The sequence below is a fragment of the Ahaetulla prasina genome, chromosome 1 (genome assembly GCF_028640845.1).
Source record: "Ahaetulla prasina isolate Xishuangbanna chromosome 1, ASM2864084v1, whole genome shotgun sequence".
In the NCBI taxonomy this organism is placed as follows: Eukaryota; Metazoa; Chordata; class Lepidosauria; order Squamata; family Colubridae; genus Ahaetulla; species Ahaetulla prasina.
This window is the reverse complement of record NC_080539.1, coordinates 295249355-295275367: the sequence shown is the minus strand read 5'-3', so window position 1 is coordinate 295275367 and position 26013 is coordinate 295249355. Positions and strand designations below refer to the sequence as shown.

The window sequence follows — 26013 nt, the reverse complement described above, 5'->3', positions numbered from 1 at the left end:
TCCTGCAGTGGGCTGTGAACCTCTATGGTAGGAAATGGCTGTATGAAAGAGAGAGATTTGTGACCTGAGGTCAAGTGGATCTCATAGCAATCTTTTTCCCAAGTAATTCCATTATTTGTTATTTCTGCAGCACAGATATGGCCCGGTTAGTTTACAGATTTTACCTATCACACAATTAGTAAGTGACATTTTTCCTCAAAGTTGCTCTGGGGAAGAATAGCTAGATGCAACAAGTTGTCTTTTTAAATTATTATTGGGGAAAATATTCATATGTAGAATTTTTGTTGGCCTAGAGTTGCTAGTTACACAGTTATTTCAAAGATAAAGGAGAGGCTATGCTGTAATTGCACCAATTTCTTTGGTCACTAGAATTGATAGTTATAGTTTCACAGTTTATTATTCCAAAGTAACGAAACATTATAGTTTGGAAGATAAATTATGAAAGACTAAGGAAACAACTATCTTCTTCTTCCTCCTGCTGGTATTAAGTTGTCTGCCACCCTAAACTCCTATTTTTTGCCTTTCAGAGTGCCCTTCAACCACCAATACTATAAACAGCAGCATGTTTTCTATCCATTTTGAAGCAACCTCTCCACCCCAACCTACCACGTCTCTCTAAAATAGATCAGCAGCGGAGGAGGGGGAATCCAGATTCCTCCATATCACATCATTTGTGAATTCAGTGCAATTCCCAGGTTATTAAACCTGGGTCTACAGTTACGCCATATTATTTCCTTTCTTGTTGGATATGGAAGCTTTTCCTTCCAAAAGGTAATGATTTTGAGGTACTTTGAAACAGTTTGACCTCTAGATCTGGCATGGAATGAATCCTGTTGCTGGACTAAATAACCACACCAGTGGCTCTTGATAGGATGAAGCAGCAGCCCCTGACTCATCATTTTGGGTCTTCTTGGCTGTTTTCCTCAGTTGGGAGACTGAACAGTGTGTGCCATTTGGTCTGTCAGTGCTCTCTTGGTTTTTAATCAATTGTCTTCCAGGACAACTGCTCATATGCAGTTTTAAAATGTTTTAAAAATATAATATCACCAACACAATTACTTAAAGGAGATCAGTTTTGAAATAAAATAACAGCTAAAACGCAATTTATATAGAACCTTAACCAGCAAAACAAATATGCTGTAGGCTATGTCAAAATAGGAGAGTGTGGTATCAAGGGGACAGGGATAAACACATTTCATCAAAATGGGAACTCAACAATATGGGTTTATCAATAGGTTTCTGTTCTCGGTCCTCACCATAAATTACTCTTGCCCAGGATTTCTCACATCACCACCTGTATTTTGCATTTCAGATGCCAATTTGAAAATCTAATGAGGATTAGTTTAGATCTCTGCTGTTATCAATGGCTGGATATACACTTTGTACAAAGCCATGATTTTCTCAATCATTGTTTGCTGCATAAACTAACTCTCTCTCATCTACAAATCTACCTTCTTTCTTTTTTTACCTTCTGTAAAAGCTGCATGAAAGTTGTCTCCTGGATTTCTACTTTTCTTTCCCATTTCCTTCGTTCTTGCCCAAACTCCTGTCTCCCGCCTGTTGTCTCGCCTTCTTTTGAGACGCTACCATGACGTATATGGCAGCTACTATTCCCTGCATGTTTTGCGTCTGATCTCCCTCTCCAGATGCCTTAGGAAATTTCTGGTTAACAGGTCTGTTTGGATTTAGTAGCTTGGCAAGCACTCCCCCCTCTCATTCAGCCACTGTCTGTGTACACAACTGCACCTTAACATCCAATGAGCTCCATGCTGGGTGCAATTTCAAAGTCACAATATGGCTAAACTCTTTTAGAACTGGAGGTAACTTTTGGTTTTAAGGGTACAATTGACAGAGAATCCAAGAGTTTGGAGACTTTTATGCTTTTTAAAAATTATATACAGTGAAACTACTTACAATAGGTAATTTACAATAGGTATTTACAACTTCCCTGCTTTTACCTGGTATCAGGTTTACTCCTAAATCTCTCTCTCTTAGAGACTATTTCCCTCTAGCACTCCTGCTAACTGCTTCACTTCCCCCCACCCCCCGACTCCATCTCCCTCCCCCATTTCTGGGCTTATCAAGAGAGTGAAAAGAAAGGAATGTGCTGGAGTTGCAACCAGGGTGCTCAGCAGTGTTTGTATCCTTTCTTGGATCTGCTCAGCCAAAGCGTCTGGATCTCCTTCATGGGAGAAAGAGCCTCTCAGGGCCTTCTCAAAGATCAGGGCAGCCATTTCCCTCCTTATCTTGGGTTTTGGGCAGTGGTGGATTCCAACTGGTTTTATCACCAGTTTGCTTGGTGCGCGTGCTTTGCGCGCGATCACTGCAAGCTCATTTAATAAAAATACAATAAAAAATACAGCTGAGGCATGCCAATCCACTCTGCCGCGCCTTACAGCTGGGCTAAAAGCAAAGGAATAAAGATATGTATGGCGCGGGGGCGGGCAGGAGAGCTCAATTGACGGGTGGAGCGAACCAGTTTGCTCACATATCAAGATTTCTGCTACCAGCTCTTCCGAACCGGGGAGAACTGGTAACAACCCGCCACTGGTTTGGGGTAAAAAAATTGTTTGTTTGGGATTTCACTTGTCTTCTTCCAGGGAACCATCCACTCTTCTCTTCCTCTCTGATGAGGAAAATGACTATTATCCCATACACTCACCAAACTTTCCTGTCCTTTTCTCTCTCCAATTTTTACTCACACCAGGAGCATGTCCACTAGCAATTAAGTCGTCAGATGCCCCTCCAGGGCTCCAGACTCCAACACCTATGATGCCAGGCTGGACCAATGGGACTGCTATCTTTACATTTCCCCACAACAGCTCTGGCTAGCAGCCAGATCAGCTGATCAGGCAGTGCAACAAGGTCAGTTATAGTTGAAGGCCAGAACTGAGCTGCTTCTTCCCTTCTCTCTCCATTTGCTGACTCATGCCAGCAGAGCAGTAGCCGTGGTAGGCAATAAAAACATCTGCCACATTGGCATATCCTGTTCAGGCATAAAATGGATCTTTTAAATCATCAGAGATTACCTCACAGGTTCTGTCACAGTCAAACAAGCTATTGACAGAATATGTGAACCTGGAACACTTTATTGAAAGAATATATACTGTACATAATGTATACCAGAGCCAGTTTGGTAGTTGTTAAGGTGCTGACCTAAAACTAGGAAAATGTGAGTTCTAGTTCCATCTTTGGCATGAAACCTGGCTGGGTAACTTTGGTCCAGTCACTCTCTTCCAGCCCAACTCACTTCACAAGCATATTGTGGGGAAAATGGGAGGAGAAAGGATGATTATGTATCTTCACTGCTTTGAGTTAGATATAAAAGTAATAAAAGCACTATTTTTTTAAAAAAAAAATCTAAAAATAAGTAATTTAGAAAGTTGTGATATTTTGATGTAAAGCAGTTATTACGGCCTTCATCCAATCAATTAAAATTTAAAGTTATGAATAATTGTATGTCTCTGCCCTTTGCTTGGATGATTTTGTCTGATGTAGTTTATGATATTAGTGTAGCAGTCATTACTTGGTAGGGAGAAGTAGTGAAACTTTGTAGTTGTTTACGTTATAAATCCATTTAGGGAAGTGCAGTACAATCTCAGCCATATGAAACCTCTGTTCATGTCACGGACCTTACCATGTTCTCCAAGTCCTTTTCCCCAGGGATGGTATTGGTATGGAAGAATCCCCCTTACCTACATCACCAATTCTGATATAAGACATATGGTTTACATATAAGTTCATCCTAACACTGAAAGCTAGACTGCTCACAATTTTTGACTGATTGAATTTGAACAAAAGTTGTATGTAAAGTCCTCTGTCACAACATAATTTGTAACATTTTGTTTATTTTTTACTCTCTCTTTATAGACCTTCAGATGCTGATCAATTACAATGCCCATCACCTCACATCATCACAGCCCTTGAGCAAGGGCTGCTAGGAACTGAAATCCAAAGGTATCTTCACCATCAGAGATCCTCACTCTGTAGCTTTAAAAACCTGATAGCACATTTAAAAATATATTGTTTAATGGAACTAAACATCATTAAAATATGTTTACGAACATCAAAAATGAAATATTCAGTTAATACAATTAATCTGTGTGCCAGAAATAATTGTGTATCTAAATAACTACAATATGTGGAATATTGGGAGCATGATAGAAAAAGAGCAAATACTTTGCAATACTATAATTCAGTTCAAAATTCACTGTGTAATACCTCAGAAAATAATGCCCACAGTTGTAGGAAGCTTGAATGATAATCATTCCAGTATTTATATTCCAGTTTGGCTCACAGCTTCCATCTGAAGGAAAGTAGAGTAACTTTACTGTAATGCTACTAAAACTGTTAAAACTTCACAACAGGGAAAATATTTAAATTTTTAGAAATGGTTAATTTTTTAATAAAAAACAAAGAAAAAATTCATGGAAATAGAGACTGGCACTATAGTGACTTGTAAAGTGTGCCATATGTTTCAGTTTATGCCCACAGCAGACCCAAACTATGTATCAAATGTAAACTATTTGAATTACTAGAAGAAAAAGTAAAGGGTCTAGAGCAGCGATGGCTAAATTTTTTGCCGTTGTGTGCCAAAAGCGGGGGGAGTGCAGGGGGGGTGGTCACATGCGTGCCCACACCCATAATTCAAAGCCCCCCACGCCCTGTCCCCCCATGCATGTGCACGCGACCCCCCCCCCGCACTCCTCCCGCTTTTGGCACACGATAGCACGATGGACCCGGTAGGCCTGTTTTTCACCTTCCCCAGGCTCCAGAGACTTTCTTGGCGCCTGGGGAGGGCGAAAACGGCCTTCCCCCTCCCCAAGGCCCTCTGGAGGCCGGAAACAACCCTGTTTCCCGACTTCCGGTGGGCCTGGAAGGCCCGAAAATCAGTTGGCTGACGTGCTGGAGCTGAGCTAGGGCAATGCTTGTGTGCCCATAGATATGGCTCCATGTGCCACAGGGGGCACACATGCCATAGGGTCGCCATCATGGGTCTAGAGGCAACTTTAGCCACTTTGAAACTCAATGAACAAAGCGAGAAATCCTTTATTCATTGAGTACACTAAAGTATACCAAGCAAAAATCACTAGATAACCAATCACATAAGGAGAAAGATAGTAAAAATAAAAAGAAAAAAAGAAAAACATAATGAAGAAGAGTGATGGAAAGGATGGCAATCCCAGTTACAAAGTAGGAGATATTACATACCCAAGGACTCAAATGCCTATAACTATGACTAATGCTCAACGTTTAGGGAACACCCAGAATGAACTTGAAGTATTAGTACCAAAGGTAGATATGATATAGTTGCCATTATTGAAACTTGATGGGATGAAACTCATGCCTGGAATGTACTGATGGAAAGTTACAAAATATTCAAAAGAAACAGACTTAACAAGAGATAAAAAAATCAGTACAACTGTACAGAAATACACAAAACCAAGGATGAGAACCTCCTAGAATCCATACAGGTCAATATAAAAGGGAAAAAAATGACATTGCTATAGGTGTATACTACAGGCCATCCAACCAAGCAGAAGAAATAGCTGGACTCTGCTAATCAATTAACAAATGTATGTAGGAAACATACCACAGTAGTAATGGGAGACTTTAACTACCCTAACATCAACTGGGAGACAAACTCTGCAGGAAGTGGGAGATTCTGTTCAGATTCCTAATCAATTTAGCTGACACCTTTGTAGTTGTCATAAGGTAGAGGAGGGAACTAGAGGAAAAATTATACTGGACCTAATTCTTACTAATAGAGAAGAAATGATAGAGGAAGTTGAAGTTGCCAGAATCTTGGGCGAGAGTGACCATGTCATACTGGAATTCAATATAATGCAAACACAAGCAATAGAATATAATCCAACCAGTATCTTAAACTTTAAAAGAGCTGATTTTAACAAACTCAAAGACAGCCTAAGCAAAATTTCATAGATAAAAATCCTAAAGGGGAAAACAACTCAAGAAGCGTGGAAAACACTGAAAAATATGATCATAAAAGCCCAATCCAACACAATACCACTGAAAAAGAAAAACAGGGAATCCAAGAAGAAACTAGCATGATTGCATGAAGATCTCTCTGATAAACTGAAAGACAAAAAGGCTAAGTACAAAAAATGGAAAGAGGGATATATAACTAAGGCAGAATATCAACAGATAGCCCGAATCAGCAAAGATATTTCAACATATAAATAGCAAGAAAAAAGTCAAGGAAACAGTCGGTCTACTAAAGAGAGAAGATGACAAGGAAGTAATAGGCAGTAGAGAGAAAGCAGAGCTGCTTAACTCATTCTTTGCATCAGTCTTCTTTACACAAAAAGAAACAATAGCTCAACCTACCAAAATATAACTGTAAAAGACAGACCAGAAATAAAAATTAAAACAAGCAGAAAAATGGTAAGAGAACACCTGTCTGCCCTTGATAAATAAACTCAATATGGACCTGATGGATTACATCCCAGAGTTCTGAAGGAGCTGGAGCACCAGGGAACTACCAGAGGATTGGAAAAGAGTTGATGTGGTTCCCATCTTCAAAAAAGGAAGGGGAAAAAAACAGACCCAGGAAACTACAGACCAATCAGACTATTAATACCTGGGAAGATATTGGAAAAAATAATCAAAAAACAGATCTGTGAACATTTAGAAACAAATAAAGTTATAACTAGTAGCCAGCGTGGGTTTGTTAAAAACAGATCCTGCCAAATCAATCTTATTTCATTATTTGACAATGTGACTAAATTAATAGACTAGCGAAATCTGTGGACATACCGTAGTATATTTAGACTTCAGCAAGACATTTGACAAAGCAGACCACAACATACTTCTTGGTAACCTAGGAAAACGTGGGACAGACAGCATCATCACCAGATGGATTTGTAATTGGCTGACAAACATATTCACAGAGTGGACCTTAATAGTACTACAACTACATGGAGGGAAGTAATCAGGTTCCATCTTAAGCCTAGTACTCTTTAATATCTTCATTAATGACTTAAGATGAGGGAATAGAATGGGAACTCATCAAATTTGCAGATGACACTAAACTGGCAGGAATAGCCAACACCCCAGAAAGCAAGCTCAGGATCCAAAAGATTTTGACAGATTTGAACAATGGGCCCTATCTAACAAAATGAAATTTAATGTGGAAAAAAGCAAGGTTTTATACCTGGGCCGGAAAAACCAAAGGTACAAGTACAGATTAGGTGAGACCTGGATCAAAAACAGTAACTGTGAGAGGGACCTTGGAGTCCTAGTGAACGATCACTTAAGCATGAGTCAGTATTGTGTGGCAGCAGCCAAAAAAGCTAATACAATCCTTGGTTGTATAAACAGAGGCACAGACTCAAAATCACATTAAGTACTGCTTTATAAAGTCTTAGTAAGATCAAAACACTTGAATACCGCACAGTTTTGGTCACATTATAAAAAAGATGTTGAGACATTGGAAAAAGTGCAAAGAAGAGCAACTAAGGTGATTAAAGGCCTGGAGACTAAAACATATGAAGAATGGTTGTAGGATTTGGGTTTGGCTAGTCTACAAAAAGGACTAGAGGGGACATGATAGCAGTATTTCAGTATCTGAGAGATTGCCACATAGAGGAGGGGGTCAATTTATTTTCCAAAGCGCCAGCGGGCAGGATGAGAAACAATGGATGGGAATTAATCAAGGAGAAGCAACTGGAATTAAGGAGAAACTTCCTAACAGTGAGGATAATTAACCAGTGGAACAATCCTTTAGAAGTTGTGAGAGCTTCATCACTAGAAGTGTTTAAGAAGAGGCTGGACAATCACTATCTGAAATGGTATAGGACCTCCTGTTTGAACAGGGGGCTGGATTAGAAGATCTCCAAAGTCCCTTCCAGCTTTATTCTGATTCTGAAGAAAAGTAGAGTACCTTTGACTGTAGTGCTACTAAAACTGCTGAAACTTTCAACTGGCTTTTGATGATCTTGAATATTGGAATTATCTAAGAACATTAACAACTTCAATGTAACTCCTATGTCCCATCTGGTCCAAGTTTCTATTTCCAAAGCAGATTAACACAGAATAAAAAGATCAACAAAGCATTCAAAATAGAATATTGTAATAATATAAAATAATTTAAAAAGTTAAAAAAAAAAAAGAAATCAATGCCAATTTTCATTTTTAATTTCCAAATTCTTGAACAAATTTAAATTCTTTAAATTTCCATTTTCTTACAAGATTATCACATTGAAGCCAGAACTTCTTTTTCAGTAAAAACTGTGCATCTCAAAATTAAAATGGATTTTACTACTAAATAAGCAAGATGATACTGCAGAACTTAGAAATCCAGTCATCTTTTTAACTTATTTCTCAGTTTTGTGTACAGTAGAGTGTCATCATCAGATTCTGCTTCACTCTCTCCCTTTGAAATGTTTGCACCCAAGTTCAAAGATGTCTGGAAATGCAATTTTTAAAATGTATTTCTGTGCTCATGGAGTAGAAGATCATAATGTTGCTCTCTTTGGGTTTAGCTTGTATTATGAACTCAATCATCATAGTTTATAAACTTATTTTTAACTGTGTTATATAAGCCTTATTCAATAAACCATGATTAAAATATACTACGCTTAGTGCAGTATACGATCTCAGTTTGGAGGTCAACATAAGGGAGGACGGGAAAAAAGATGGCAACAGGACCTATCTAGGTATGTTTTCCTGTATATATCCAGAAGATTTTAATACAAAGATAAGAGTAAAACTATCAATAGTATAATACTGAACATCTATATTGTCTGCACTTTATCTGTGAAAGAAATGCCCCAGCAATGATCAGTATGACTTTGCAAAAACCTCTTAAATGCAGAATGGCATTACCAAATCAGTACACTCCATAAAGGGCCTATAATGCAGTAATTATATTTGAAAGACATACTTGGGAAAAAAAATAATTCTATCATAGGTTTGCCTCAACTTGTGTTTCTATTATTTATCTAAGCAAGTCCATTAAAATGAGTTAAATGAAAGTGAAGTGATTAAAAAATGTAACTGTATGGTCCTTAAAAAATCAATTTCAAGCAGTCAACTTACTACTTATTTAAAGTACTTTTATACTGCCTTGTAAGTTTTCTAGGCAAATCCTCTACAACTTTGTGTCTCTCTGTGTGTATGTATACACACACACAACACATATATTAAAAAGCTAAAATAATTATTGCAGGAATTACATAAAGAGGCAGCAAAAACATAAATCTATATACTAATTGAGAAATGATTATGTACTATTCAAAAGTAAAATTATGTACTTTACAAAATATAATTATAGAAAATTAACAAATATTCATTTGAAGAAAACCTTTACATTTATTAGCCAATTTCTTACCAATACAAAACAACAGAGTACTATTCTCTAAGATTATCAGTTCTTCAGAATCTGTGGCTTCCTCTGTATTGCCCAATTAAAAGTTGTGATAAACAAAACTGAACATGCCTACAGTTGCCTTACTATCACAGAATGCCACAAGCTGCTCCTATTTTAAACATCAGCAGGAAGTCCAAGATTATATATTACTGCCATATTATTCTCATTCTTTACTCATAATTATTGCATTACTAATTGCACAATTAATTCATTCAGGTTTCCTCCCCCCCCCCACAATTTATTGATCAAATACAGGTCATAAACTTTCAAAAATGTTTATACAAGGCACCTTTCCCTACTGCAGCCCCCAAAAGACAGTGGGCTGGATCCAATCTTTGGAGATGGACTGAAATTAATGAAATTGAGAGATGTTCAAGCATGCTTTGTATTAACCAGAGTACTTAGTGAGAATGTAAGTAGCATCATCTCGATCTGTCAGTACAGCTCTTCAATTTGTAGCTTATCTAAAGATGAGCATAATATCTGAAACATTTTTTGGTAAGGCTGAACTAAACTTACATTTAGTCCCTTGTTCATTCTAAAACTGAACCCAGCTCAATTAAGAGGTTTACACATCTTATTAACTACTACAGTGATTTATTTGGGATATGTATTATGTCAAACAAAGTAATTTATAAACCATAGAATACAGCTTAAGCAAATATGCGATAGCTTCTTTAACACAAGAACCATTATTACTCACTCCTAGCTGCAGTTAAATGGCCTACTGTCTTTGAAGTTGATGGGTATATGATCTAATTATCAAATGGTTAATGACTAACAAATTCATATGTTACCACACTCACAAAAACTTTATATGTTTCATTCAGTATTTAATATACTTACATGTAAAGTATATTAAACTTTTAGCTTTCTATTAAGTATTAGGAAGGGCATAATCAACTAATGCATAACTGAAACTGAAAACAAACCATAACATTACATCTAACATCATGAATCTAAACATATCTGCTATGTCATTAAGTTTTGCATGCACTGCAAATAGTTTGATACAATCTGGCAAAAATTATACAGTATGTGTATGATACTTTATTCACAATTATATGAAATATTATTTATTTTGCATGAATTTTAGCAATATATTTAGAATCCAAATTTTAATTTGATCAACGTTAATTGATCTGAGTATTTAATTCAAAATATAGTACAAATATACAGTCTTTGTAAACTGTACATTTATAAATAAAAAGTTATAATAAAACTTTATTGCGGTTCCAACAGAGACAAAATTTCAAACATATCAAACATTGGATAACAAAGATAAATCTTATTTTCACTTTGTGTTAATTTAATTTCTAACTTTAGGTTAGAATTACAGAAGTTTTCTGGTGCTCAGAAATCTTATGAACAACAAAAAAGGCATTATAAACTTCAATTAAAACCTATCATTAAATAATACAATACAATAAACACAGGTAAGAAAAGAATCTTGCAATCAAGTAAGTAAACATATGTATTGATTTTACAGAAGTACACTCTGCTCACTCAAGTTATGCCTGGGATGCTAATATGATACATCTTTCTTCTACTTTGGTATACTAGCAAGATATTTCTCTGGTAGTGCTTGGATAAGACGCTTTCCAGGATTTTCAAAAATGTTCCAACTGCTTATGCTCAAGCAATACAACCATTAACTAACCCCACTGGCTCAGTTCACACAATACATTCAATTAAAACATGGTCGGCTGGTTTGTGGTCAGCTATGGTTCTGTAACCTCAGCTTGTCTATTATGAAGTCACTCAAGAACTCGCCCTCTCCTTTTAATTTTACCCAGCCACCCTAAATATGTTTAACTTTGTAGCAACGACCTCCATTTATTGCAGCGATATTTTCTTTCAGCTAGGTAGAATCCTAGGGCTCTTCCCATTGTTAGAGTGGTGCATGTATAGTTATTTTTCTCTCCCTCCCTACTCGCGTCCCCCCCTCCCCAAACCTCGCAGCCCTTACTGCCCTGTTGCATCAACTTCCTGTCCAAGCTCCTCGGTTTGGGATGATGGTGAGAATTCTTGGTCTCTCACACCCCTTTCCCTCCTCCGGTATGTCAGCTTCCTGTGCAAAAATCCCGTAAGCCAGGCTAAAGATGCCTGTGTGTTGCCGCTGCCCTTGGTGCATCCACTTCCTGTGCAAAGCCCCTTGCATTGGGGCGATTGTTCTTTTTTTTTTTCTATAATAATGATTATTATTATTCCTGCCTTTGGTGCATCAACTTCCTGTACGGATTCTTTTGCAAATGGGTGAAGAGCACGTTTGCGAGGACACTACCAGCTTGTTCGCTGCTGCTGCTGCTGCTGTTGTTGTTCTTTTCCTATTGCCCTGGTGCATTCGCTTCCTGTGCAGAATCCTTTACATTGGGGCGGGGTGGGGGGGCGAGCGAGCGAGGATGCTCGGCTGCATTTCTCCACATTCCTTAGTGTATCCGCTTCCTGCGCAGAGCCACTTGCAATAGGGGGGGGAAAAAAAAGATGCTCGCACTTCTGGTTTCCTCTGGCTGCCGCTGCTCCCACCGCCTGCCCCAGTGCATGAGCCCTGCTTCGTTTCCTCCCTCCCTCCTCTGCCTGCCCCGGTGCGTGATCTTTTCCTGCCACCGCTGCTACCGCTGCTCTGCGAGAGTTTGCTGCCCTACTTCACTCTACTTTAGTTTCACTCACTTTACATCCGGGTTTTTTCCCTAGGCAATGGGTGCCGCACCACAGCCCGTTCCTTAGGCAAAGGGAAATAAATTCGCTGCACCGACACGTCAAGTAGTCCCTCTGGAGAAGCCTTGAGGCGCCCCCTCCTCTCCCCGAGCAGGCCGGCCACCCCCTCCTCCTTCATTCATAGGGAGATAAAGGTGGGGAGCCCCGGTTGAAAGGGAGGCCTCCTCCTCCTCCTCCGCTTTTGTCCCCAAAACCTCGGCTCCTTCTTCGCTTCGGAGAGCGGCCGAAGTAAGCCGCGTTTGTGTGCGAGAGAGTTGTGTCGGGGGCGCGCGGGCAAGCGAGGGAGTCAGGAGCGCGCGCCGCTGGCAGGCCAGGCAAAAGCAAAGCAAAGCAAAGCAAAGCAAAGCAAAGCAGGGAGAGAGAGGGGAAAAAAAAAAAAACGGAGGGCCGGTGGCGGAGGGATTCAGGCGTGCGGGTGCTGCGGCCGGGCCGGGTGAATGGGATTGAAGAAGAGTTCAGCTTCTCGGCTTGTTTTTGTGTCACAGTTTCTCTTCTTCTGCGCCTCTTCTGCTTCGTTCCTTTCTTCCTGCCTGTCCCCTCCTCCCCTCTGCAGGAGGAGCCCCCCTGGGAAAGGGGAAGGAAAAGGACCCCTCAGAGGAGAGAGAGAGAGAAGAGAAAAGCAGGAGGAGGAGGAGGAGGAGGAGGAGGGAGCAACCAACCAACCATCTTCCACTCCCAGCTTAGATTAAAGAAAGTGAGAGGAGGAGGAGAGAGAGAGAGGAGCCAAGAAGAGGGGGACAGGGAGGCCCAGAGGAGCAGCTGCACCGCCTTCTCCCTATGAAGAGGACTCCTTTCCCCCTCAAAGAGAGGTCCTGCCAGGGGGACCCCAGCCAGACCACCTCGGCGGCAACATCACCACCACCAGCAGGGTGTAGTATCCCACCTTTTTGGATATTCTCTCTCCCCCCTCCCCTCTTTCCTCTTTCTTTCTCTCCCCCCCCTCTCTTCCCACCCCCCACCCCCCGGTCCTCTGTTGCCTGCCTCGGGAGTTTCGAGGGGTGGTGGGGGGGGGGAGAAAGAGAGGAAAAAGGGTGGATGGTGTGTGGGTGCGCGCTGGGAGGAGGGAGTCCACCATGGAAGACTCCGGAGCCAACTTGGAGATGAGGAACCACAACTTCAGGGTAATTCACCCGCCGCCCCCCTCCTCCTCTCCCTCACCCGGAGGTATAATGCCTAGGGATGCGGGAAGGGGGCATGTCCTTTCTCTGTCACCTGTGAGGATTGAAGTAAGTTTCTGTGAGAGGAGGAGGAGGAGGTGGTGGTGGTGCTGGTGGTGGAGCGGGAGGGGTTAGGTGACACATTGGAGAGAGAGAGAGAGAGAGAGTGTTGTGGGGAGGGGGGGGGAGAGAAATGACACATTTTGCAAAGAGAGGGGAAGGGAAGAGGACGATTCCCCCCCATTCCTCCTCCCCAGGATGATCTTTTTTCTAGGCCGTTTTTCCGTGGGGTTCATTTTCTTCTTCCCTGATGCTGCCGCCGAGGAAGTTTTATTACCTTGAAGATGCTCCTGCTTTGATGATCGAGGCTTTCGTAGTAAAGCTGCTGCGGCGGCGGTTTTTGCTCTCCTCCCTTATTCTTTTTTCCCCCCCCTCTCTTCTCTTCCCCCCCCTTTGCCTTTTAATTTGTCTTGGTAGCCCGAGTAGTGCTGGGAAAATTCCGTTTCTTCAGCAACTTGTTATTCTGAAGTCTCTCTTGCCCCCCTCACCCTGGGGCAGCCCATTTTGCATGGATACAAAGCTCAGTGCAAGGACACCTTTGGGATTTCACACTCCTGCTCTGGCACATGTTTGCAGAGACTGGAGATGTGTACCCTTTTCTCTCTTCTCCCTCTCTTTTTCCTCCCATTTCTCTTGTGTTAGGTACAAAGAGTAGGGGGTGTATGTGGGACTGCCATTTGGTCTGGTTGTTTTGTGCATGTGTATCTTGTTACTTTTCTATGTGTTTGTTTCTTTGTTATTCCGAGCTTACTACAGATGGGATTCTGTCCCTCCCCCACTTTACATGTCTGCAGTTCAGTTGTTAGTTTCAGGATTAAACAATTGATACTTTTTGTTGTGGATATAAAAATGAATTAGATCAACACAATTAAACCAAGTGACAGAAAATGAGGCTTTATGATCAGTATGCATTTATCTGTGATGCTTTTGGGATACTGTAATGAAGAGGTTTGCCAGTGACAAGGATGTTCTGAAAGGTGTGAGGATGTCATTCCATTTAAATTTCAGGTTATAAGTCCTTATTTTAAATGACACATTTATGTGGAGAATAAATTGTTAGTAAAATTAGTGAAAACAAACTCCCAAATAAATGTGCTATTGCCATTTACTATGTCATGTTTGTAAGAAACTTCTCTAAGTAATGATTTGTACACTTTGACGAATTAATACTTAGTGAAATCTGTGTTCTTGATTATGGTACAGAGATCTTGGCTGTTGAGATTGGGTTTTTCAGATATATTTTCAATAAGGATGTTATCTTTAAAAGTTAAGACTCTTTCATACAAAACATAGTATAAATATGAGGTAGGAAATTCTAAATATAATGATAAAGTTATGTGTTTTTCCACTGAATAACATTAGATTTGAAATTTGTAAACCTAGGCATGCAAATCAGAGTAAATTATTTAGTATTATAATACAGTATTCAGGAAAAGTGCAGTTGCACTCATTATTATTGAAATACTATTATTCTGTAACACTAAAGAATAGCAACAGCTTTAGGGCAAGCATTATTAACAATTTTCAAAATACATATGATTCTGTAATATCACATTCCAGTATTTTGCCATACATACTGTCCAATCTTAAACAAATGTCTATTGTATTTTTGGAATTTCAACCTTTTTGAAATAAAAAGTTTGACTCCAGAAGGTTTTATAGAAAGAGAATAAGAGTTTTAGGAACTCATTTTCATAGAACTGCTTGCATTTTATTTATCATTTCCTTTGGCAGAACTTGTCTGGTTTCACTTTCCAACTATTTCTTTCCTTTTTTGTTTTTTGTTTTCTAATGGCCTAAGTATAGTGACCTCTACAATCTGAGTATATTAGTGAATATTAAATGTTCTTTTCTTATGGAAAGTAAGATGAAATGGATTGAAAGTCTTGTTTAACATGCTGGTATTTCAGAGGAAACAGAAGTTAGCTGCCATAAACACTAGTGATCTTGCTAAACATGTGAGGAACTTTGCAAATCTCTAACTTTGAATATATTTTATATATATATTTAAAAATACTTTTCACAAAATATTGTCTTACTATATAAATGGTTATTAAGAATTTTAAGTAAAAGCACTATTTATTTTTTCACATTCTAAGAATTTCCTCACAATTCTAATTCTTACTATGGATTTGAGTAATGTAAGTTGGTCAGAAACTTTGGAAAGTATTATCTCTAAAGTAATAAAATACATTGTAGTAGCATATATAATTGTTCTTAAATAACAAATTCAGGCTTAACTTCTCTGATCTCTTCTACAGTAGTGGATATAGTAGTCTGGAGAAATGGAAATAGTACATTATTATGCTTTTTAAAAATGGACCGTTTGCTGGGGAAGCTGTCAAGTTTTATTCTTTTGGTTGGTATAATAACTGCCAAAAACTTAGACTACTGGTCTAAGTTTGGGTATTTATGGGAAATAAGGGGCGAAGGCTATCTTGACATTTCTCTAATATAAAGTATTGAAGATGTACTTTTTAAACAGAAGTGTATCTTGATTTAGGGTATGTTCTGTTTTACTACTTACATATGATGGCCTTCAAAACTGATCAAATTGTTTACTTCCTTAAGGCTGTACTTCTATATAAGCTTTGGTTGGTCTTCTGAGTAGACATGTTTTAAATGCAAGGAAACTGAGACAGACTTTCTTCTGTCTTTTTTGTTTATATTCTTCCAAATTAAATATAATGAATTATTACATTTTATTACAGTGTAATAAAAGAAAAACACAGTATTTTTGCACTGCAAATACAAATGTATGTGATATTTGGTATCAATATTGAGATATGTTTTCAAGAACAGTTTCCCCTAGACTAGTTAGACCTGACTTCCACTGGCCATTCCCATTGAGGTATTAAGTCTGTTGAACTCCAACAGATTTGGAGCATCAATTAAGAGAAACAGATCTAGACTATATTTGAAACAATAGTTAAGTGTAGAATCAGTTTATTTTCTCTTTCAGTATTATAACAAGTTAGTTTGATATTGAAACACTTAACATTTTTGGTACTGCATAAGACTTCAATATTTCTTGTAAAAACAAAAGTTCTTAAATTTCCATAATTATTTTGAAGTAACTCATCTCTAAAACTTACTTTAATTTTAGGGGGATCAGATTTAATTGCATGCTTAAAATTTAATTGAAATAATGCAACTTGAATATAAGTTCAGGTGAAGTTTTTTCTTTTGTTAACTTAATTCTGTATGGAAAAAGTTTCGTTGCATTTTTGGATCATATATTTCTTATACTGTAGCATTAATAACAGAATATAATACTAAAGCAAAGTTTTACTGTTTCCTTCACATACATATGGAGGAAAATTTTTCTAAGCACCAATTGTAAGGCACCTATAGAGCATTTATATTGGGGTGAATTTGTTTAGTATTTTTGGAATAGATTTCAGCACTAAAATTTATTGGGAAGTTAAATATTCAGGGTATTACTTTGCGTAGCTTATTCCATTCCATATTAATCCTAATTAAAAAAATTATTAAACTATGTACTTAACTGGAAGTCTGCTGAAAATCAATGGTAATAATTTCTGAGTAGACACGTATAGACCACTGCTTCTTCATTCGTTCAAGTTTCACATTTTATATACAGTTAATGAAGTTCAGAAGTTGAACTAATATGATCTGACATAAATCGATAATTTAAAGGATTAAGGTATTTTGGGGTAAAGATTTTTATTTATTTACATAATGCTGTTTATGTTCCCCATTTTTGTAGACTGTAGGTGGTAGCCTTCACAGCATTAGCTCTATGGAAAAGCCATGTTTTGAGAGGAGGTATTTTTTGAAGGCCAGGAAATTATATCCATATAATTCCATATCACAGGATATAGTCGCAGGCCCTTTTTGTGAGAATCCATGTGATAGGTTGAGAGAGGTGGTTGAGAGAGGTGGTCCAGAAATTAATCGCAAGGAGAAATAATTGATTACTGGTAATTTGTCTAGCTGAAAGTATTTTATATTTTAAGTTGTGTAGATACTTAGAGAGTGATGTGTTTGCAGATAATTGAGTATGTGGTAGGAATATATTGACTGCAAATATGTCAGAGAAAGAAATTCCCAAGTTATTTTCTTACTGCTTTGGATATTAGGCTAGGCACCATAACTGGCTTCTTTACTATTAAACTTATATAAGTATTATAGATTTTATTTATCTTGGTATTTTATTAATGTTTATTATTGCTCACAAATATTTTAGTAAAGTATTTGAAGAATTAAACTTACTTTAATTCGTTTATAAATCCATGGATATTTGAAAAGATGCTCACAAACAATTCCTTCGGTAGCTATGGTATTTAAAAATCCTCTGGTTGTTAACTTGTGTCATTCATGGGGAATCTTTTAAGAAGAAAAACCTCTTTGCTGTGTTTTTGCAAGTTTTTGAGGACCTAGGTGTTTCTGAGAATTTACCATCTCATTTCACTTGGTGTCATATTTTTATTTTCTTTCAATTCTTGTAGTGTTTTTATGGGACATTATATTGTGTTTTTACTATGTGAGTTGCCTAGATTTGTTTTTGATATTGGCAACATAGAAATGCTTAATGAATAAATATAAAGTGAACATTTTAATATTTAAATATAAAGTGAACATTTTAATATTTATTCTTGTCATATGTTCTAAAACGTGAATTTTGCATTATTTCTTTAAAACGAAAAACTGGGAAATGGCTTAAATGTAAGATTTCAAACTTTTAAAAGAACTTGAGATCTATATAGAAATAACTGCATTTATAAACCTTATTTATATTTAGAACAGATACAACTTAATTGTTACATTATATTGATCAAATTTTGAAAGTTTTTTTAAAAATGCAGAGTAATTATTTGATACATTAGTACTGTGATTTTGCATAGGTTGTTGTTATAGGATACACAACTTTGAAAATGTGAAGAGTGGTCTCCTTTTTAATACTTTACTCATTACCTTCTACAATCAACTCTGGCAGTGATTATCTAAAACCAGAATTCATCTCATGATGGAAATGAAAGCTGGAATTTTAGGATTATAATATGTAGTATATTCAAGTTAACTCAGAGTGGACAGTAAACATGCATTTACACAAATGCTTCACTGGTTGGAAACTTATTCCATACAATCTCTGTTTTAATTGCTCAGGACAAAACCAATATTTTATCAGTCTAAACAGATAATAGTTGCAGTATTTGTTGTCGTCAACATAGATATGCAGTCCAGAAGAATGCACCAGGCCCTTGTCAGTGTGTTCCCCAAATCTTCTCTATAAGATAGAAGACATTAGCAACTGTAGAATGGGGTTGGGAAATGTATATGGAGCAAACGGAAAACTAGTAATATATAGTATACGGAATTCTGCTTAGATCTTCTTGATTGGGATCCATAGTGACTTTTGTATTGCTTATCAACACAGTTTGCATCTGATTTGCTGATGTTAACCATTGCTACCTTCCCATTTAACTTCTAATGCTACACTTCTGTCTATTGATGGTAGAACAAGCAAGGTATTAGCAACCGAGGAAAGTTTAATTTCTACCCTTTCAGTGAAATAAAATAGTTCTCACCATGAAAATAGAATTGGATTTTAAAGCCTCTCTTGTTGCACTGAATAGGAAAACAGTGAGAAAAGATGAAATGTGTAAGTGGTAAAATGAAAAAATATGAGGCCTTACAGTCTGATCACTCTTTTTGACTCTTGTCAGTAGGGCTATATATATATATATTTTAAAAAATCATCAACCCTCATAAACTGAAAATATGGTGTGTGTTTTGTTTTTTGACCGCATATGGAACACAAACTGTTAGTACTTGAAGAGCACTAGCAGAAAGGCATTGATTCATTCTTTTCCCCTCCTGCTGTGCATCCTAGTATTGTTAACCATGGCTATTTGAAGACAATATATTTGGATGCAAAATCATAGTTGATCTTCTCAGTCAATTAGCCATCCAAGCTTAAGGATCTTTTAAACCCAAACTTCTGAGTAATCACAATATTTTTTTCTGATAAACTGACTTATAGTAGCCATGGCAACAGCTGTCTTGGCTTTTTATGGACAGTTCTGTTGCTGCATCTGCAGGCTTCATCAATACTTCTGCTGCCTACAGAGGAAAGTGCAGTAGAATGTCTCTCTTATACTTTTAACAGCTTTGCATATTATACTGTTGCAATGTACTATTATGTACTTCCCATGTTCCAAAACTTTATAGACTGCTCTTCTTTTTGCCAAATAATTGTTTAGATGCTGGAGTTTTATTAAGTATTGCCACTATAGTGAAATGCTGTGACAACTGTATCATCCTTTTGAATATAAATTGTCATAAATTGTTTCTAGGTTCTTCGCTACCTCTAAGGAGGTTATTTTAAATAGATGGATACATTTAAGATGTTGTCATCTTAAAGAAATCATTTAAAAATTTTTTCCTTTCTTAAATTTCATAGTAAATGCTTCAAGATGACTTTTTGTTGGAAAAAATACAGGTTTGTATTTAACATTTGATGAAGGGGGAAGACAAATTTAAGCAAATGGTTTTTAGCATTAGAGCAATATGTGTCTTTAAGATACATGTTTTAAGTTATGTAATTGATATGTTTACCAAAACACTTTAAATTGAAGAAATTTCTATCCTAATAAATGAAACTGAGACTTCGTATGTTACATGATTTTCAAATTCATCAATGGCAATATATCATTATATAATTTAATATAAGTATACTACAATGTACATAATATATCAGTTGAAATATTTGATGAAACAGTCAAAGTGTAGTTGCTGTGCTAAAATGTTTATTTTCATAGAGATATAAGATTACTTAGAAATTACTTTTATGGGGATATTTTATATTTTAGTACATGAAAACTTTGATTTAGAGCAAGCATATAGAATTGTATAGACTTCTGAATTTACTAGGAATTATGATGCTGATTTTAAAATTTCCATTCCATACAGCTCCCCAATTGACTCTAAATGGTATTCTCAGAATTTTATTCATCAAATAGGTGCAGGATTAAATGATTTGTCTTTTTTTGCTATCCTCATCTCAAATTTGGATCAGATTAAGCTGGGTATAAGGAGAGGAAAATAAAAGGACATCTGACTGCATCCACATGTCATGTGGACTATATTCTGGCACGTAGTCATTATGTTGTGAATTATTTTAAAATAATTGCATTTTAAAAGTAGAAAATTCCAGAATGTAGTTGTTTATGATCCACTTTTCATTTAGTAAATGTGATAAAAGTGGCAGTGATAAAAATTTAAAGCTAAACTGTTACTGTTAATTATAATTACCTAGCACTGTTTGGAAAAGATAATGTCTCTTTGAGCTAATTCATATTTTGATATATTTTATTGATTTGATGATGTATCATCTATATAAATACGGTTGAAGGCAAGCCCTTGCACCCCTAAATGTAAGTATACATGTGAATTTGGAAACATTGGAATTTTAGAATCAATCTTTTAATTGCTTTGATTTTTGCTCCTTTAGAACAGGTAGTTATAAAGTTTGCTAAAATGTGTGCAAAGAAAGCAGCAAACTGAAGGGTAGGAATTTGGGTGTCGTTTTCATGGACCCCTGGTTTTGCCATAAAACAAGCCACATTGTTCTATTGGGCATGTCACTATCTTCACTCCCTATGTGGAAAGTAAACATTTTCAAGTTGTAAAATGCTTTAAGAAATAATGTTCTACTCAAAATAAAATGTGAAACCCCTGAGGACCTCTCTCCCTTGAAGATGCAAAGCTCTCAATCAAGATTGGAGGGCTGCTGTGGTGGTAGGGTAACTTTTAATTGTTATGGGTACTTCTGAATACTCTTTAATTATAGTTAACTTAATTAACTGGCCTTAGTTCTCCCTTTTCATACAAACAGTTGTGTTTGTATGAAAACTATATGAATATATAACAGTTGTGTTTGTACAGAAAACTATATGAATATATGCCTAAGCCGTTATGGTATTTTTGTTCAGTTTTATCCACTAATTGAATTGTTGAATTCTCATTGTCTGTGTTGTTTGAAGAATCTCCCTACACAGATTTTGGATTAAAACTGTATGGTATGATTTACATGCTTGATTCTGGATGTATACACAACACTTGTCATTTGGGTGTTATGTTATTGATCCTTCATTTAGCTTGATTTCAGTGATGGCAGGTATAGTATGTAGATAATTCCACACTTAAACATACAAACAGAGATAAAACATGTTTGGGATAGAAAAGAGATTCACATAGAAAGATCTGTGACCATATTTAGCTTCTATTGATAAGGAGGTGACACAGATTCTTCACCTATCTGTAACAGTATAATGGGTTAATACTCTCGTCTATCACAAATGAGATGAGATTTAAACACAAATGACTGGATGTTTAAACTTGCTTTATTGATACAGAAAGTGTTTTTATTACTTCTATAAAAGTAAAATAGCATTATATGGAAACTTTAATTTACTTTGCATTGGTGCACTGTTTTTTCAGTACCAGCAAAACTGATTATGGTTTAACTACTTTAAATTTTCAATTATGAAATAATGGACAAAATAAAATATATTTTCATATTTATCTGACTAGAAAAACATGCTGGTATTTAGGACCCTGGCAGAAAAATGCTTCCAGCTTTTTGTAACCCTTATAGTTAATGTTTTTTAATATTTGAAAATAGCCTCTTTAACTTTTCTCCTTTATATTTGCGGCCAACACTCTTGCTTTCTGGGCTTTCCCTCTCTAACACATATGGCTCTCCACTTGAACTCTTAAAAACTCTATATTTGAGAATGCTGTGAAGTAAAAGAGAATGCAGACTTTTAGTGGGTCTTAAACTTAAAAGCCACATATTTATAGTAACACAGATAATAACATCTATACATCCATAGAATAAATGTAATTTTGTGCTTACACATATTCTTTGTTTAGCGATTGCCTTGTTTAGTTGCAATGTTGAAAAAATAACTCTATGACCAGTTCTTGCATTTATGACCTTTGTAGGTCTGAAAAGCAAAGGAAAACAAAAGATCATAAGCATAGTTGCAGTTTCACCTAGCGACCACTTCGCTTAACCACTTTCACTGTTGCCGGTCCTAATTGTAGGAGCAGGTTGAGGACTACCTGTATTTTCTCTGCCTATCTCTATCAAATTTCATTATTTGTTGAACATGTAATTCTCGATTTATAACTATTTCATTCAGCGACTATTTGATGTTACAGCAGCATTGAAAAAAGTGACTTATGATTGTTTTTTACACTTAATGTCCATTGTAGCATCCCGGTGGTCACATAATGAAAATTAGGATTCTTGGCAACTAGCATGTATTTATGACAGTTGTGGTAATCATGTGATCATCTTTTGTGACCTTTTGACAAGCAAAGTCGATGAAGAAGCTAGATTCACTGTTGCTAACTTAACAACTGCAATGATTCACTTAACAACTGTGGCAACAAAGGTTGTAAAATGGGGTGAAAAATCACTTAACAATTGTCTTGCTAGCAGTGGAAATTTTGATCATAAGTTGTGCACTACCTTTACATTGGGAATTTCTTTTAGGAACTATGGCCAAGAAATAGTAATAATAAACAAAATAATAAATTTTCTTTCTAGGAATGCTTACATTGCCATTTTTGGCTTAACCATAAATTAATACCTAAATTATGGTTGATTTTCTGAATATATAGTAATCATGGATTGGAACAGAGATGGAAGGAATTTGAATTTCAGTTCCCAATAGCATCACCCAGCATGGCTATTGGTGATTGGATGCTGAGTATGATGGTTCAGAGCTTGAATGTAAAATATTTTGAAGTGAATCAGCTGCAAAACATCCAGTTCAAATGCAAAATGGGCTGTTTCAAGTATTTTGGAGCTCTTTGGGTGCAGACTGTATCTTACATTCAGAATAGTTGTTTTGATCTGGGAAAAAATCTCCATTTAAGACAGGTTACTTTGCCCCCAGTTGTATCTCATTTGAAATAGGTTACTTTGAATTTGTTGTATTCAAAAGTTTTGCACATTGCTAATTCAGAGTCCCCTTCCTACTGTTTTAAATGAGTATTGTTTAGTTTCTTTCCTTACTGATTTTTAGTTCATATTGCAGAATGATTATTATAATAATTGGACAATGCATTGAACTAAACTTGAGATGTAGTTTTGTTTTTAGAATCTTTGAGGAAAGCAGTTTATAAAGGCCACTTTATAAATTTATAGCAAAAAATTATAGTTTAACATTTTTCAAATATCAAAGATAATAATTATGTTAATGTAATGTAAAAAATATTTGCAAATTAGTGTATGTATTTGTTAATGGATATAGAATTTTGCTTAGCTTATAGAGGGTTCACACTGAGAAATAATTGTTTTCAGCTTAGTAACATAGTGAACACTGATTGCTGGATCACATTTGGTGTAATAAATTCCTTGTTCTGTATGTATTTATATTAAGTCAATATAAAGCTTCATGTTTTGGAATGACATTTTTAAAGGTTTCTTTTTTAATGTATATTGGCCGTTTTGAAGATTCTTTAAGTAAAAACACAGATATGTAAAATGAAGTAAATACGACAAAGAGGAAGAAAAGCTTAATAGGAATCTATATAATAGTCAGGATGGATTTGATTTAAATCACGATTTATATCATGATTTAAATTACTACTAAAAAGGCTTGATTTAAATCTAATCATAATTTTTAAAGAGCAACTGTCATCTGTATCCCACAGAGACTCCTCCTCTGATCCGCTGTTGACTCACCGACAGTCCCAATATTGCAGAATATACAATTTATATTAGCGACATAACTAAGCTCCATTTCAGGCTGAATAAACTAAATTATTAATGTATCTTAAATAGAAAACTATTTTTAGATAGATTTTTACTCCAAAAGCATTTTATTAAAATAAATTTGATAAAAAAAATCCGGTTTAAATTTTAAAAAATCTGATTTTTTAAATTTTTTAAAATCAATTTTTATCCACCCTGATAAACAAAAATTATAATTTTTATATAATAAAAATTAATCAATTATTAAGCTAATTGTTAAACTTTGTTGCAACTTCTTGTGTCATCTCGCTTTTAACATAGAGATATTTCAAAAGTAGATAATAAATTTATATCGTGGATCCATTCCTTAAAATCAAGACATATCTTTCTAATTATGTGAAATTACCTTCCTTACTCTAGGCTCAATAAAACCAAGCTCTTCATAAAATAAATTCCATACTTAGAAATACAATTCAATCTCTCGTTAAGATCCTTATCTATAATATTTCTTCCCAATAATATATTAATATATATATAATATGGGCTAAAGAGCCTTCACATTTCTTACATTGCCAAGATAAGTAATCTAGTTTCCATTCCTTCTTCAATAATCGTTGAAGGCTCTGACACAAAGTTTTATGAGGAATTTATTTCTTTTTTTAAATCGTAAGAAATTTATCTTTAACCTTAAGCCAGTCGTTCTCAACCTGTGGTCTATGGACCCCTGGGAGGGGGTGATGTTGTTACAGGGGGTCTGTGAAGGATTGAAAAAATGTTATAATTTAAATCTTGAGTTATGTCTTGGTGGTTTGTGGCCACAAAAGGTATTTAAAGGGGGTCCGTGGTGAATAAAAGCTTGAGAACCACTGTCCTTGACCATTGGTTTTTCAAAATTGAACATTCCATTCTTCAAAGAAAAAAAAGTATATTAAATATATCTAACGTTAAACATAAGGTAGGTCCTACCTTATGTTTAACGTTATATATGTTATATATTATGTTTAACGTCCTATAGTAGGACCTACCTAGTGGCATTGAGGGATGCGAAACCTTACGTTTCCTCCCTCATTGCGTCGGCAGATAACCGCCCGGCCGCCCTGTTTCGGGTGACCCGCTCTCTCCTTCAACAGGAGAGGCGGGAGGACCCATTACAAGGGCGTGCCGAGGAGTTTAGCGGTTATCTATATGATAAAATCGTTCAGCTTCGGGATGGATTGGATCAAAATTGGGTAGATCCAGGCGAGAGGTTCGAGACCTGTCTTGTTGAGACTGTTTGGGATAGTTTTGACCCTGTGACTCCCGAGGACATGGACTGGGGAGGTTGAATGCCACCACATGTTTACTGGACCCGTGCCCCTCCTGGTTGGTGCTGGCCATGCAGGAGGTGACACGAGGCTGGCTCCGGGGGATTACAAATGCTTCTTTGCAGGAGGGGGTCTTTCCCGCTGCCTTGAAAGAGGCGGTGATGAGACCCCTCCTCAAGAAGCCTTCCCTGGACTCAGCTGTTTTAGGAAATTACCGTCCAGTCTCCAACCTTCACTTTACGGCGAAGGTTGTAGAGAGTGCGGTGGCACGTCAATTACCTCAGTACCTGGATGAAACTGTCTATCTAGACCCGTTCCAGTCCGGCTTTCGTCCCGGATACAGTACGGAGACGGCTTTGGTCGCGTTGGTTGATGATCTCTGGAGGGCCAGGGACAAGGGTTACTCCTCTGCCCTGGTCCTATTAGACCTCTCAGCGGCTTTCGATACCATTGACCATAGTATCCTGCTGCGCCAGCTGGAGGGTTTGGGAGTGGGAGGCACCGTTTATCGGTGGTTCTCCTCCTACCTCTCTGACCGGACGCAGAGGGTGTTGACAGGGGGGCAGAGATCGACCCCAAGGCGCCTCATGTGTGGGGGGCCGCAGGGGTCGATTCTCTCGCCTCTCCTGTTCAACATCTATATGAAGC

General features: G+C 36.9%; 1 protein-coding gene across 6 annotated transcripts in view; it reads left to right on the top strand.

Annotated features, from left to right (window-relative positions):
• Positions 1–12516: 12516 nt before the first annotated feature.
• The window catches only part of PHF21A (PHD finger protein 21A), a 163267-nt gene continuing 149770 nt past the window's right edge, over positions 12517–26013 (top strand). For 2 of the 6 annotated variants that reach the window (XM_058161741.1, XM_058161740.1), the window contains exon 1: positions 12517–12978. The gene's annotated coding sequence lies outside the window, so the exon portion shown is untranslated. Of the gene's footprint in view, positions 12979–13044; positions 13231–13254; positions 13336–26013 lie in introns of those variants that run through there. The other 4 variants (XM_058161739.1, XM_058161736.1, XM_058161737.1 and 1 more) reach the window with 3 other exon arrangements.